The sequence below is a fragment of the Vigna unguiculata genome, chromosome 7, assembly GCF_037176805.1.
Source record: "Vigna unguiculata cultivar grain cowpea cultivar isolate G323 ecotype 2 chromosome 7, ASM3717680v1, whole genome shotgun sequence".
NCBI lineage: Eukaryota > Viridiplantae > Streptophyta > Magnoliopsida > Fabales > Fabaceae > Vigna > Vigna unguiculata.
In genome coordinates, this window is record NC_140798.1 from 26,688,172 (window position 1) to 26,698,602 (window position 10,431).

General features: G+C 29.8%; 1 pseudogene across 1 annotated transcript; it reads left to right on the forward strand.

Moving 5' to 3' along the window:
- Nucleotides 1-618: 618 nt before the first annotated feature.
- LOC114192819 (beta-carotene isomerase D27, chloroplastic-like) lies at nt 619-9,033 on the forward strand (annotated as a pseudogene). Its single transcript, XR_014996434.1, has 8 exons — nt 619-827; nt 913-1,052; nt 1,656-1,748; nt 2,274-2,358; nt 2,612-2,718; nt 7,880-7,972; nt 8,133-8,180; nt 8,610-9,033. The product of XR_014996434.1 is annotated as a beta-carotene isomerase D27, chloroplastic-like (transcript).
- Nucleotides 9,034-10,431: the final 1,398 nt, after the last annotated feature.

Sequence of the window (10,431 nt, forward strand, 5' to 3'; positions counted from 1 at the left end):
TTTGATAAGTGTCAGCTGTTTTTTCAAGACAAAAAAGTAAAAAAAAATTAAAAATTAAATAAAAAAAATTAAAAAACCACGACCTGACATGTGGCACACACTTAACGTCGTTAATGATGTCCTAACGAAAATGATCAAATTAGAACAAATTTAAAAAAATAGAACTCAATTGAAATAACTTAGAAGTGGGGACTCAATTGAAATTTTATAACGAAAAGAGATCTACTATTAAACCTATTTTTAACAGTAATGCTTATAGAAATTACCTATAGAATAAAAGAAGTACTGAAAAAAAAAAAAGTCTCATGCGAAATATAAAAGAAGTTCAAATTTGATTAGAAAGAGAGATATAAAAGAATATAAATATCCACCGAACACCTATTTTTTCTTTTTACCTATTAAATAATAAAACAATTATTATAAGTGAAGTAAGATATAGATTCCCATATATGATCAGTGGTTTCACTAATTGCGTGTAAGCCTTAAAGTAAGAAACACAGACGATACCACTATCCCCTAATCAGGAGCATAACCTTTGTGTGAAGATGCTTTTCATGCATTTTCTTTCTTTATATAACCCCTTCAAACCCCTATTTCTCTCACTCCCTAACGCTCACAAATGGATGCAAAATTGGTTGCACAGTGCAGGAGTCCAACCCTAATAACTTCCCCTCATGGGAAACCTAAATACCCTTGTGTGGTTGCAGTGCTGGCAAGGCCTGCAGATGACATTTCAGCACAACCAACAAAAACTAATGTCTACAAAGATTCCTTTTTTGATCACATGGCCACAAACCACATGTCAAAATGCCTTCAAGAGACAACAGGTAATTGTTCATCAATTCATAAGAAGTTTGTAATATTTTTCATTTTTCTTCTTCTTTTTTCTTGATTCTATATATGTATGTGCAGGACTCAGAAACAGTAAGAGTGGGTATGAGAGCCTCGTAGAAGCAGCTACCATGGCTTCACAGAATTTTAGTCCCAGTCAACAGCGTCAAGTTGTCACTCAAGCACTTCACAGAGCCTTCCCCAAGCCAATGTTTTTGTTGGTGAGCTCTTTATCTTTATGCCTTCTTCAACAAACAGAAGGGGAGAAAAATAAGTATTTTAACATTGCTTCTTATAACTTTTTCCTTTTTTTTTTTTTCTTAATGAAAATCTTTCATTTTGGTTTTAGTTTTTCACCTTTTCAGTTTCATTGTTGTGAATTGATTTTGTGAGATCTAGTCTTTTCCTTCTCCCATGGTTGGTGTGTTTCACCGTGACACTTCCCACTTGCATTTGCTTGGCATGATGGAAGTGAAGAAGAACGAAACAGCGTACATTCGACTAGGAAGGACCGTACTTGAGTTCACTTCTCCTTCTTCCAATTCGACAATACACTGTTTAGGGTCTCATGATGTGTGTCCACTTCTGCTATTAACTATATTAACTATTAACCTAACTCTTCTTTACAGCAGTGAAAGATCAATATTTTTATTTTACTAAATTCAGAACTATTTAGCTAACTATAAAAGTGTTAGCATGTTTTTCAACCAATTCCTATCTCTCTGTCCATTTTTAAGTTTATTTTTATTTGGATTGACTATATATATAATATAATATAAATTTAGAATTATAAGCAATGACTTGTTTATGCATAAGGAACACAGATAAAGAAAATGTTACCACCGTCTAAATTCACCAGGACATTGTTTGCGATCTTCACCACTTTGTTCTTTGCATGGCTAGTAGGCCCCTCTGAGGTAAGCAACCCAAACTTAAATATATATAATGATAAACATTTGTTACATATGCTATATAATTCATCGACATATATTCTAATTTAACATATACAACAATACATTTTTGGAGAATAACAACGAACAGTATGTTTAATCTCCCACTAAGTATTAGTTTCATAATAAAATCTTGTTATTTATGATTTTTATATTACTTATTAAAGAAGCCAATAACAACTAATTATAATGTATGAAAAAATAGAAAAAATTATATTATCAATACATTTTAGTTAAATTCAGGGTACATTTTAGTTATATTATAAAAAAAAAAAAATTTAACTCATAACTAAAATTTTTTTTAAGCCTTAAAGCAACATAAGTGTAAAATTGAGCTGGAAGTGATTATTTACCATGCAATAATATACAGTATAGTAAAGCAATCATTTCCCAGTTTTTTCATACATAAATATTCATGCAGGTAACATATCCTTTTACTTTGTATTTATAATGTATGTTATGTTGATGAATCTACAAGACTAAATCCATTAGTTTCACCATGTGATGTGAAGGTGAGAGAATCGGACATGGACGAGGGGAGAAGAGAGAAAAATGTAGTTCACATAAAAAAATGCAGGTATGTCGCTTCAATATTACAAGTATTTTAATATTAATTATCAATTCCTAACAAGTTTTTAATGTTTTTATATATTATACTATTTTTAGTCATGTTATATATTATTACTATTAAACAACAAATAAATGTATATGTAATGATAACAAATAAACAAAATGCCTTAATAAGAAATAACTTGAATTTAAAAAAACATTATATTATTTAAGAGTGAATATTGAAGTTTTACAATACAAGAGTGAATATATATTTGCAGATTTTTAGAGGAGGCAAATTGTGTAGGGATGTGTATCAATCTTTGCAAACTACCAACTCAATCATTCATTAAGGATTCTCTGGGTATGTCAGTCAACATGGTCCCTAGTAAGTATCTCAATAACAATATTTATGAGTTATATTTAAATTATGGTAATTTTAATATAATACTATACGATAAGCCAAATTGATAATCTAAATTTTCAAGTATAGTTCATAATTATTCCAAATCATATTAATTATTTATATCAAATTTAAATTCATATTTTTTTAACAAGCACTGGTCATTTAAAAAAAAAAATTGGAATTTGAAAATCTAAAATTAAGGTGAGTATAGTGTAGTGCAAGTTATGAAATATTAGGTTAAGTCAAATTCAAATAAGCTATAATCAAGTTTGGTTGAACCTAGTTCATATAAAGTTGTCTAGGCCGATCCAAGTCATAAAAAATTGAGTTGGATATCTAAGATAAGAAAACAGGTCACACAAAAGTCAAGTTAGGCTAGGACATACTATGTATAGGTTGGGCCAAACCAAATCTATGTGAGACTAAATCGAGTTGAGACAAAGTTAACTCAAATTAGATAGGGCCATATCAAGCCAAAACAAGGTGAGGACCAAGTCATGCTGAGTCGAGCAAGGCCCAGTTTAAGTTGAGTCATCAAAGATACACGTTGGGTCAAGTGGGCCCTGCTCTACATTGGGCTCAGTTAAGCTAGGATAAATTCAATGTAAGTCCACATTGTGTTGAGTCGGGTGAAGTCTAGGTTGAACTAAGTTGACCAAGTCTACAAGAAAAACAAGCGGAGCCAGGTTCATGTTAGGCTGAATCAAGCTAAGACCATGTGGGGCCAAGTCGCTGATGCCTGTGTTGAGACAAACAGGTCAAGCCTAAGTCAAGTTGAGTTGGGTAAGGCATAAGTCAAGCAAATTAAGACCAAGTCCATATTGAGTTGTATAATCCTATTTCCATGTTGGGTTGAGTGGCACTGGGTGCATGTTAGACTAAGTCGACTCGGGACTATATAAGTCTGACTTAGCTTAAGTCCATGTAGACTAAGTCAATTTGGGCCAAGGTCAAGCAAATAAACCAAATTAAGTACTTATGTTGGACTGCAATTAGGGATGGCAACGGGACAAGGCGATGACGAGTTTCACAATCTCGTATCCATCCCCATAAAAAAATTCATCCCCATCCTCGTACCCAAACTCAACGGGTATTAAATTTTTGTTTCATTCCATCCTCACCGGGTAATGGGTATATACTCGTACCCATACTCATACCCATTTTCTTATTGTTTCAATATTAATTAATTAATTTTCATAAAATAATATAAAATTACGGTAAAAGAAATATATCATTATCAAATATTCAATATTAAGTGGAGGTTTGTTTCTTCGATATCAAATATTTAGAAAGAAATAATAATTGTAGAAATTTCAAATTAGAATACCAAATAGAATTTCATGAGAACAAAAACATTTATTAAATTTGAAAACATTAACGAAACTTAGTTGATAAAATTTAAAAATATTTTTTAAAAAATATAAAAGGAAAACAAATATTCAAATTAAAATATATTTTAAATGTTTGTTTACTTCAATTATTTAAATTCTAATGAATATCTTTTTTATACACTAATAAAAACTATAATACATCACTTAATCAAAATCATGCAAAGAATAAAGATTAAAGTAATAATAATAAATTTTCAACATAGATCTTGTATCTTTTGAACTTCAATAAATGTTGGATGATGATAAAAAAAATTCATAGCAATTATATTAAATTTTTATATTATAGAATTTAAAATTTATTTATACAATTATAGTGACACAATTACAGTTTGATAATGAGTTAGAAAATTAAAAAAGTTATATAAAATATATCAAAATAGTATTTAAAATAATAAAAAAAATCAAATATGTGTGTTAGAAACAATTTGAGAGATTATTGAATGAAATCGCACAAAGAAAAACATATATATATATATATATATATATATATATATATATAATTACATCTATGATAAGATGAAAAATACCTTAGAGATCCAATAAAAACTTTCAAATATCAACATAGTCAATGGTTGAGAAATAACAAAAATGGTTTTAGCAAAACAAAAAAGTTCATCAAATGAAATAAAAATTAATAATAATAGAGTAAAGAAGATAAATTTTTCATATTTCCTAGTAAATGAAAGATTTATGCTATTAAACACTTGAATTGAGAGTCTTTAACATTTTCATGTGAAAGGAAAATATATAATAAATAAAAATATTAAAAAAGAATATAAATATTCAAATGTGAAACATAAAAAATATTTAATTAACATACATCAATTGAACATAATTGGATAAAGGTTATGATAAGATGAAAATATATTGGAGAAGCGAAATAATTTCATGTAAAACAAACAATATAAAATGTTACTAATTTGACTATGAATATTTTAATAATTTAAACAGAGATGTGGATATGGCGGGGACGGGTATTATGGCAGGTATGGGGACGGAGACGGGGTGGATATGTATATCCCCATACCCAATTGAAAAAGTTGGGGATTCTCCATACCCATACGCAGTCAATGCGGGGATTTCCCATCAAAACTTGGACGAATTTGGGCAATACCCATGGGGACGAGTTTATTTGTCATCTCTAACTGTGATGGTTGGACCTATATTGAGTCAACCCCATGTTAGAATAAGTTAGGTAGATGCCACATAAGGCCAAATTAGGTTGATCAAGTCGAGCCTAAGTACGATGAAGTTAGGCCAGACCCATGCCAAGTCGAGTCAAGCCTAAATAATGTTGAGTTATTTTGAGCAAGGGTAGGCCAGGTCGATCCAAGCCTATATTGGATCAAAACGGGTAGAGCTGATACAATGTTGGGATGTGTCGGTTTGAGCACCACATTAAGCTTAGTTAGGTCGGTACCATGTTGAGCTTAGTTAGGTCCGAGAGTAAGTTAGGCCAAATCAAATATTGCCCACCTAAATCGAGTTATAATGGATTTAGGTCAAGTCAAGTTAGGACAATTGAGATAGATCATGCCAAGTTGACTTAAGTTGAGTTAAGCTTATGATAGGTCTGCATGAGTATGGCCCACAAAGGTCGTTACCATGTCAGGTTGAGTTAATGTCAGTCCAAATTGAATTGGATGTTATTAGATCAACTCGAGTTCAAATTGAATTGGATGTTATTAGATCAACTCGAGTTGGCTCTAAGTTAGGTAGAGTCAAAACCATGTTAAGCCTATGCCATGTTGCACCTAAGTCATATAAGGTTAGGTTAGATTGAATTTAAGCGTTTTTTTTTTTTAGGACTGTGTTTTAATTGCTAATTCTCTCTTATATTCTCACTTTATTGTAAACTTTATTAATGAGACAGTCACTATGTATATTGATATTGATCAATCAATAATATAAGTTATATTCATTTTTTTTGGAAATTATTCCGTGGATTACTAGGTGTATAAATTTTACCATTTCATAAATAATTTGATTCTAGGTTTTTTTTTGAAATAAAAATTAAATTTATGACATTTAAAGAAAAATAATAATGAATATTATGAAAATAATTTCAGGTTGTGATTGACACTTTCTTTTATTTTTCCTTATATAACAATGAAATCCAACCGAAATGAAAATGAATGAGAATCTATGATGCACAGATACGATACGAGTATTGGATACGATACGTATCTGATACGTCGATATGTTTATTTTAAAAATAATAGGATATGATACGTGATAGATACATGATATATGAATATTAAAAAGTTTACAATAATTCTTAAAAACATAACAAATATGAGATTGTTATTGTTTTAATCCAAAATAAAAGTATATGTACTACAATTCTCAACATAAAAAAATATGAATTATTGTCATCATAAAAGTACCACTACAAGAAAACTATTAAACAATGATCAATTTTAGTAACCATAAATATGTAAGAGACCAATTTCCTAATTACAAACCAATTTAGAGATCAATTATTTTGGTAACCAAAACCTTGATAGCTAATGTTATTGACCAATTTAGAAACCAATTATTTTGATAGTCAAAACCTTGGTAGTTAATTAGAAACCAATTCATAATAAAAACTATTTTAATTATCAATTTAGAGTCCAATTATAATTTTTTGGAACTATTTTAATTGTCAATAATTTGTAGTTTATAAGTTGGTATCTAAATTGGTCACTAATAATTTTTTGTCATTAAAATTTGTCATTATTCAAACATTTTCTTGTAGTGTACTACGACTTTATAAATTAGATATTTTATTGATAAGTATTGATAAAGTATCCTAAAGTATCGAACATAGATACGTGTCGGACACGGATAAGTAACCCAAATTGAAGTATTAGTGCATTGAGAACAAAGTTTTTTTTTTTTTTTTTCAGAATTCTTCTGTGTATTGGAATATTATATTCAAAATCTACAAATTTACGAGAGACTTGTTTTTATTTTCTATATGAAAAATAGGAGAGATAAAAATAGAAGAAAATAAATAACGTAAAAATTAAAATATGATTACATTTATAAGAATTAAAAACACGATTAAAATTTATGTTTTTAGTGCCACGAAATTATTTCTTGGTTTTAAGAGGGCCGCTAAAAAATGAAAACGAAAGAAGTACCATAAGTGGGCAACGCATTTAACCCAAAATCAATAACTAAGTGGAAAAGGCTCATCAATTCAACAAAAGGGTCCCATTTATGTCACTAACAATGCCACATTGCTAAATTTAAAGGTTCTGTGAATTCCAGAACACAGACGAATGATACATATGTACACTCAATTTGCATGTTTTTCATTAAGAAATTAGCACCTAAAAATGCCACTAAAAATAGTTATAATTCTAGAAAAAAAGTTGTTGCAAGTGGTTTGATTCTCAGGTCGTTTATGTAATCAAGAATTAGAATAAAGTTTTTGACATAAATACTAAATTGTAACTAAAAATATCATATTATATTTTAAAATGGATCTGCCACGTACTTTTTTGTATGTAGAACTCTACACAGGATATCGTATTTATGATGAACCCACCACAAAAAATGAGTTCAGTTCACCAAAAGCGTTGAAAAATTAATCATGAGACAGAATCTGCATCATGCACCAGTCAATTCTGCATAAGCAAAAATAAGCAACATTCCTACAAGTGCATGAATACATAATTGACTAAATCTCATTAATGAAATGAATATATTCATATTCATACGTAGTGTTTTGATTGTTACTTGTATCTTTTTGATTCACACAGATTTTGATGACATGAGTTGTGAGATGATATTTGGTGAGGAACCACCGGAATCAACAAATGATCCTGCACTCAAGCAACCCTGCTATAAACTATGTAACATATCTATATATAATGAGAGTTCTTAGATTTTATTCTTAAATTATTATTCACCTGATGACAACTCTTATTAAGAGGTTAACAAAGGATTTGATTAAGTGTATAAAACTAAGAGGATTGTAAACTGATATTGTTTGTTCATGTATATATGATGCAGGCAAGGCGAAAAAAAACCATGGAACGAATTGCTTGGTTAATGCAGCAGGTGAGAAAAGAGCAATTTCTAAAAAAGTAAACTCTGGTAGTTGAATGAATTTAATCTGTTTCTTATATGGTCACGTTAACTTGTTCATCTGCAATGTAGAAAAGAGAGAGATATGAGTGTACCCATTTGCCACATTTCGGTATGAATTATTAGGAGCAACTACCCAATGAATGAATGATACTAGATTGGTTTATGAAAATTGAAAAGAACCCGAAAGCTTCTAAATATTAATAATTAGCTTTTTTACGTGGAGGATGTTGAACTCGTACCTTTTCTCCTAAACCCACCGAAGCAACTTTATTTTTTGGAATTGTTAGCGAGCATCGAATTGACGGACCTTAGAATATTGTTGTGCATGTATGTGATGAGGATTGAACAGGGAAATGTTGGTTCTTTTGTGTTCCAAAATGAAGCTAGTTTTGATTGTAGGGTTTGAGGTGAGCAAGGAGGACCCACATGGATGAGTTTTATGATCTGAGAAGGAAAAGAGGTAAGTGGTGCAGTGCACTTTAAGCCAATAACATCTCATCTGCAGTGGATTTCGTCATTTCAACAGATTGAGTTGTTAATCGGTGGTCAAGTGGAGAATCGAATATTTGTGTAGTGACAAATAATAAGTGTGTTGCATCAGAGTGATGGAATTGGCATCTATATAGTAATGATACTGTGATGGACATTTCCATATGCAAAGTGGGAGTACATGACCTAACTCACCCACAAGACATGACCCTCTAAATAGTTTCTTATTAGATTCTCCAACTACTTCATCTGCTACTAGTCACTGTTACTTTTTCAGCTCATCAATTGCATTTTTTCAGTTCATAGAAATTGCAATTCTGATCTTCTTTTTAATTACTAGGATTGTTTATTTGTATATTTATAGTAATGATTCGATGTTTTTTATTTTATTCTAATTTTTATATTTTTTTAAAGAAAATCAATATATTCTCTTTGGGTAAATAAATATTGTAAATACAGGGACAAAGAAGTTATTAAGTCATTTTTTTTTTTTTAATAATTTTGGTATTGTGTTTAAGATATAAGAAATCTATAGTGTGTATGTACACGTTTAACTCTGCGTTCATCGTTGATTATATAATTGATATATTTTAATTCATTAAATTACTTTTTAAAACATTAAGTTAATCTAATTTATTTAAAATTAAAAAGACACTACAAAAAATTTACAATTTAATTTATCGATGGGTATTTCTGTCTATACAAAATTCATCTATAAAATTTGTTACAAAGATCAATAAAAAATTTGTCAAAAAGATCCATTAGTAAATTATAATTAGTATTATTGAAGATTTCCATTGATACCTTATCATCACAATTATCGATAAAAAAGTCTTCGTTATCCATTACATTTACCTTTTATTATTATCGAGGAATATTTTCGTGGTCTTATGATTACAATTACCAACGGTTCCATTCTGTCGGTAAATCCGTTAGAAATTTGGGCGGCAAATTTCTCGTTCAATCGGATGGAGTTTTTTGTACATTAAGGTAGATGGGTGAGAAAAAGAATAGGAGGAGGTGATGTGGTGGTAGCTCATTTGTAAGATCCGAGAAAATTAAATAATTAAATAAATAGTATTTAATATAAAGGCGAGTAAGGGAAGGCATTTAATGTAGAGAGTTATGATAAAGAGTGGTATTAGCTCAAGTGGTTGAGAGTACTTGATTGTGTTGAGATGATTTGAGTTCGAGTCCTATGTATGCCATTAGGATAATTAATTTAATAGTTTCATAATATGTTTTACCCAGAATCTGATATGCTAATTTACAATTTTAGTGTTCATAGTAAAGTGTATGTGGGAATTGGTATTGAAAGTGCACTTGAAATGGGATAAAGAATAACTTTAATTGAAATTGGATGTTTTTGGAAAATTTGACTTCTTAGGTATGGAATTTTGAAACTTTGGACATATTAATTGAATGATTGTGAGAGATGCTAAAATGGGTTAAGTATGTGATATTGTAATAAATTGTATGTTGCACTATGACTTAAGATAAGAATTATTATTGACTTAAGATAAGAATTATTACTGTCATGAGGTATGTGGACTATGGATGTGTTGGTTTCAAATTTCAATTTTGGGTTTGAGTTTAATTGGATGAAGAATAAATGTGTGTGTGTGTGTGTGTGCGTGCATTTATAATAGAATCATATGTTATGTGGAGTGTATTTGGAATCTGGCATTGATAGTTTGGATGTATGACATAGATTTGAATGTGTTAGGTTGTT